Below are 6,683 nucleotides of genomic sequence, written 5' to 3'. Positions count from 1 at the left end.
CAAAGCAAAGCAAAGCAAAGCAAGACGAAACAAAGCAAAGCAAAGCAAAGCAAGACGAAACAAAGCAAAGCAAAGCAAAGCAAGACGAAACAAAGCAAAGCAAAGCAAAGCAAGACGAAACAAAGCAAAGCAAAGCAAAGCAAAGCAAAGCAAAACAAAACAAAACAAAACCGTTTACAAAATACACAAATTTAATTTATAAAGACCAACTTAGTAAAAAGGTAAAAGGTAAAGGTTTTTCTTTCTCCCAATTGGTCATGTTAGGGGACCAAGTGAGTCATCACTGTGATTGATGCTCACTCAAAAAAAGTGTTTAACGTATAAAGGTGCATAATGTCCTTTTTCAACACTGTCCACAACTCCATTGTTCCCTTATTTTAATAGTAATAATGATTACACTCTTATATGTTTGCTACAGTATGTGACCCAAATCACATACATGATGACAAGTGATTCAAGTGGAGAGCTGCCATACCTATGTCTGGTCAAAAAAAAAAAAACTTCACTAGAAGAGGTCTAAAACACAGAGGACTGAGGGTAAAAAGTTCATTGTGCAATTCAAAGCCATGGACCACCCCTGAAAAAGCATGAGCTCGCTGTCACTTTGCTCTAATCAATCATGCAAGTAAAGACTTTTCATCAGTCTTGTTTTCATTTACCATGCGAGTCATTTGCAGGTCATGACATTCTTCACAATATCAGTAATACCTTCCAATGATACTGACAGTGGCAAATGTGTCATCCTTTTATGTCAATTTCTTTTGTCAGACAACTCTGACAACAATATGCAATTTTAGTGTCATCTTTCTTTCTGTTTTGCAGAAATCTCATGTTCGTCAGAAGGCTCTTCTTTGCTTGTGGAATCCATTCCAGTGCTCAGCATGTGCCCTTGTGTTGGATAGAAATTTTAGAAAGATTAGAAACTTAACTTTCCTTCCAAATTACCATCTGGTCGTAATATCCTTTAAGTAACACAATTCAGCACACAATTGGGCACAGGGATTCTGGTGGGGCTTTCTAAGCCACCTGCTACACCCTATCACAGATTCACATCCCATAATTGAACCTAATGACATGACCAAATTCTCTATCCCAGCAGTCAAGCTCTACAGCAATTTTGTAAAACCAACAAAAAAATTCAATGCAACAAAAAAATAATCTGGTCGTTTAACCATGAGAAATGCCTACTTCATTGATGTTGCAAGATGTAACATATATTTTGTATAGATACAGTATAGTGATGACATGATACAGAAATCGCTGCACTAGCTGTGGAAATGTCATACTTGTTGGGCCCCATTCATGAAAATAAATCATGTAAAACATTTTATTTTTAGAATATAGAAATATATATTTAGAAATATATAATTTTAGAGATAAATCATTAAAGAACTATTAAACTAACTATTAAATACAAGTAAACTGCACCAGAAAAGGATTTACGTTTTACGGACAAGGTATGCTTGTAAAAAGAAACAGCAAGCAACACTTTTCAGTAGAAAAGCTGAAAATATTTTCTTTCAAAACATACGTCAATAATCTTTGTTTTAAAACTTTGAAAAAAAAAAAAAATGTTTACAGTGTATAAATTATGAGAGCAGTATAATTAATTCATTTTGAATTAAGTTCCAAGTTTCTCAGAGCTGCATTATTCTAATCTATAAATTATTGAAGTTAATCGACGCAATCAAGCCAATAACCTCAGTCCTAAAACTTGAAGTCCGTACGTCTGTCAAAATATCTCCCAGGGGTCCCAAGCTTTACTTCCAATGTGTGTCAGTCTGTTCCGTCTGTCATTGTGTCTGTTAGCTAGAGTCACTCATAACTTTCCATGACACATGCAGTCACAAAGCCAGCAATGAGTCCATTTCTCCAGGGTTATGGCTGGCAGGATTCAGTGCCTGCTGCTCTCAGAACCACACAATGCTTGGCACACAGATGCATATAACAGCAAACCCCAGCAACTAAATTTATATTGTATACCAGACATTTAGATTTAAAGGTACTGCATGTAATTTTTTGAATGTAGTAAAGCATAAAAATACAACATGTGTGCAAGATCACATACTTGTTTCTCCAAAAAAACAACAACAACAAAAATAACAACAACAACAACAACAACAATGCTACAGCCAGTTATTCTACACTGAAACGTTTTTCCGTGTCAGAATGTCTGTTTTTGTAACCCCAGCAACTAAATTTATATTGTATACCAGACATTTAGATTTAAAGGTACTGCATGTAATTTTTTGAATGTAGTAAATACAACATATACAACATGTGTGCAAGATCACATACTTGTTTCTCCAAAAAAACAACAACAACAAAAATAACAACAACAACAACAACAATGCTACAGCCAGTTATTCTACACTGAAACGTTGTTCCGTGTCAGAATGTCTGTTTTTGTTTTGGTCTGTGTGTCCACCTACTACCAGTTTACCCAACAGTATTTCGACACCGCAGGTTGCCAGTTGGCGGAAAATGCAGCGCATTGCAGCCATGGAAGCCAGCAAATGAACTAGGTCAGAGATTGAAGATTCTACCTGACCTAAAAAGAGGCATATTAATAAATCAACTCATCAAGTCAATTGCGATGACTCCTGCTATGTGTCCTCAATCTGGCAAACTGCATGAGTGTCAAGTCTGAGGAGAAGGGGACGGGAGAAACAACTGTCCAATACCTTGAATTTGAACTGCAATAGCCATTTCAACCGCTAGCTGTCAATATTAAATACTGCACCTTGTAATCATTTCTTAACTCAGTTAACCTGTCCTAGACTTCAAAGAATTTACATGGTAGTTGTTTCATTTAAATTTGACTATTGTTGGGTTGAGAAGTATGACAAAATGCAACATATATCAAATTCTTCTATATGTAGTTGAAAAGGTACTCGAACAGACAAAAATCAAGATTTTAAATTGATCTCAGATACACATCCACAGGTCTTACAGCAACATATTTCAAAGGTCTATATTAACTGTGTATATTTTTCTTTATTGTGCTTACAAATAAAATACATAAAGAGTTTGTGTATTTAATTCATTTAAACATTGCCTAAGAGATAAGCAAATACTCTGTGTTTTGGTATTCTTTACTCTGCAAACATGTCTTTTAATAGATTAAGTCAGACAAAGTTATCAAAGCAAACCAGTTCAGTGACTGACAAGTGTGTGTGACGTTATTTTCTTTCCCTCTGTCCTGCGCTCTGTGGATCTAGTTCATTGTAAGTCTGTCAATGGGCTGTCAAGGTGTTGTTAGGAAGGAGCTCTATTATTTTCCCCTCTTAAAGAAACATCATTTTAACCTGAGAAAGTCAACCACCCCAACAGAGGGTCATTGCGTAAAATTTGACCCTTGGGGCTAGGCCTTGGAAATTCACTTAAAGACACATTAATCGTCAAGTGCATCGCCATACATTTGAAAGTCATCAGAGAGAGAGAGGATATACTTTTCATTTAGCCACAACTGACCTAAACATATGTGAATTAATCTAACTGTGCTAGTAAGCGCTAATTCTAATGTAACTGATATTTTAAGGTATCATAGTACACCACAGCAGCACACAATGGCCATATTTACACTGGGTATGAACATTAGCCTTAGGTGATCCAATCACAAGTCATTGGTGGACAAAGGGGACAAAACATTTAGTAATCAGCCATGTTCTGAACGATTCTTACAAACTGGAGCCCAAAGTTCAAATCAAGAACAATGTTGCTGTCACAAAACACAGTACTGTGTTGAACATGAATGAAAAATTTTAACAGATGTTGCAGATGTTGTACTGGCCTTATTATTTGCTGGTTATCTGCACTTCAATTCAATTACTAGGCCTACAAATCCAGTTACAGACCCAGCGGGGGCTTGAAAGCTCACACACCAACCAAAAAGTTCCAGAAAAGCCACACATCTATACAGGCGTGTTAATGACCAATTAATCCAACTGTAAATCCCTGATATTGGAAGGTTGCAGGTGTTTGGCATTACTTACGGATTCACAGAAGTCTAAATAGTGTCTTGGAAGTCTGCCATGTGTTGAACAAAAGCAACATCCTTTAAGAGTCCTGAACATCTGTTGGGTGAATCAAGGTAGTCATGCATCTCTTGTGTTGCAGTAACATTAAGAGGCTGAACATTGGGCATCTGAATTACCAGAGACGTTCCCGTTAGCAACTGCTCACACACATCCAAGGCGATGCAACAATAGAAAGAACAACAATGTCTGATTAAGGCAACCACATCTAAACCATGCCATGGCAATGCACCTGGCAAGCCACATTCCCATAAATCTCACAAAGCAATTCAATGAGATGGTTAAGGTACAAATTCCTTATTGTTTGGCTTCCTTTAAAGATGAAAATCAAAGTGAAAGAATATTCTACAGACTAATGCTGTGCCTCAGTAACTTCAGCACTAAACTTCACTCTACAGGACCCTGATGAAATGATCATATAAAAGAAATACTTGCATTTTTATGAATTATGTAAATGGTATACCCGATTTATATTGGTTCTAGAGATGTATTGGAAGATTTACCATGTTGTGCAATGCAGAATGAGGGCGTTGATGCCGTGTTGACCAGAGGTGGACAGATCATTTTGTGACTGGCTCTCACATACTATAATATAGAACTGTATGGGCACGTGTATGGACATGTCATCTGGATGAAGCGGTTGAATGGAAAAAGGATGGTCTAACAGAAACTTTCTAGCTCTCCCATTCATCTCAATGGCAGTAGCTCAAATGATGCGTGACCCCTAGGAAGTGCACAGCCTGCTGATTGGCATCTTTGCTCATGAGTACACAGTTCCAAATCTTTTTTTTTGTAATCTTCAGTTAATCATCTGATCTGTAAATAACACATTACTCAGCAGAACTATCCTATCCTGAACTATGACATCAGCAGCAGTAGAAAAATATAAACCTAATTCATGTTTTTATGATGTCTCCAAAACAAGGTCTCTTACTAAATGTATACTACAATAAATGTATTTTGTTTCACCAGTTTAAATGGTTATCTTTGAAGGGCTGTCAGTAGAGAAAGATGCTTTTAGCCATCAGTATGGTGTAGTTATGCCATTTACCAGCAGGGGTTCATTAGACCATGCTAACCAGCCAGACCTTGACCCCTAGGATGGTTTTAGTTAGGCATGCATGGGCTTCAATATGCCAAATTCAGCAATGAAATTAAACCACAAGTACTAGGAAATGCTCTAAAAAACACATTTGAATGTCACAAGGGAGAGGTGAGTATGCCCTTTAAAACATGAGTTCAGTTTCAACCATCGATGACATTTTATGTTTTTATAAAATCTAAAATGTTCCTGAAACATTTTATGTAGCATGCTACAATTTGAACAGTTTACTAACCATTCATTTAGTCATGTATCATAGTTTAACTCTGTCAGATTGGACACATTTGGCTGTTGACCACAATGATAAGGCAAAGCGGAAGGCAAGTCTAGTGGATGTTTTTTTTACAACGTGCATTATGCAGATTTCAAATTGTCCATTTTTTTTGATGAACCCTTATAAGAAAAGCATTACCAACGGCCTCTTCCTGTAGCACCATCTGCAAAGGCTTAAACTTGTATTATCAGAGGCACGCAATATGGAAATAGATATTGATTTCATGAATACTATTTTTCACTGGTTACAATGGTTACAATTATGACAGATCCTTTTAAAAAGAGAATACTGAATGGAATAAATTTACATCTCAGGCCAAGTCTTCACTTAATGGTTTTTGAAAACGTTTTACGTTAACGTATAATACAGACGTTACAGCTTATTTGACTGCTAATTTGCTTGGGCGATAGTTAAGAGATGTATGTAAACGACCGTTTATGTTCATTTATTAGCAACCTAGCGAAGCTCATCTGAGCCGTGTTCTCACCACCTGATTGGCTGGCCAGATACTTTAACGACAACGCAAATCGCAAGGTAAAACTACCCACACACAGTGCAATCAGTGGAACCTGTGTTACAAAGTTCCTGTTTTTAAGTCCCCTGCATCTACTTATTCAAATGTCATGGGCTTAGTTTTGTATGCTATGTCTTACTGTATTCTTGTTGTTGTGTATTTGTAATCAAACTAATGTAGGCAATCAGTTGTGTTCATATCTTACTGTGTTATCTTCCATAATTGCACTTGATTATTATATTCATTAACATGTTCCTCATACATTTATGATGCAATCTGAAATGGTGTGCTACAGATATAATGCACAAGTAAGGTCATAATAGTCTGTCGAAAACTACTTGATATTTTTTTTTCTTTTCTTCAAAGTCTTCATTGTGGGGCTCTCATTTGACCTACATGTGCACTTTGTTCCAAAAATACATCTGTATTAGCGTTATGCATTTCAGTATTAGAAGTAAGTAAAATAAAATTTTATTTATTCTTAAGCTTTAATAGAGAGAAAGTGTTTGTGGTTTCCATAGTTTTCATTCCACAAGAGATGTCTAAACATCATATTGTGTCAAGAGTTGTTCACTGATGTAACATCTAGCAAAGACTCTAAGCTCAGACAACAGACAACAGACAATGAGTTAAAAAACTATACACTTTTAGATGTGAGAGATCTCAGCAGAAGCATCTTGATGAGCCACAGAGTCAAAATAACTATCCCAGAATCAAGAACTCACATACCATCAATTGATAATTGATGTATTGGTG

Source organism: Sinocyclocheilus anshuiensis, unplaced genomic scaffold (assembly GCF_001515605.1).
Source record: "Sinocyclocheilus anshuiensis isolate Anshui unplaced genomic scaffold, SAMN03320099.WGS_v1.1 scaffold3176, whole genome shotgun sequence".
Taxonomy (NCBI): domain Eukaryota; kingdom Metazoa; phylum Chordata; class Actinopteri; order Cypriniformes; family Cyprinidae; genus Sinocyclocheilus; species Sinocyclocheilus anshuiensis.
The sequence above is the reverse complement of the archived record's forward strand: the minus strand, read 5'-3'. Positions refer to the sequence as shown.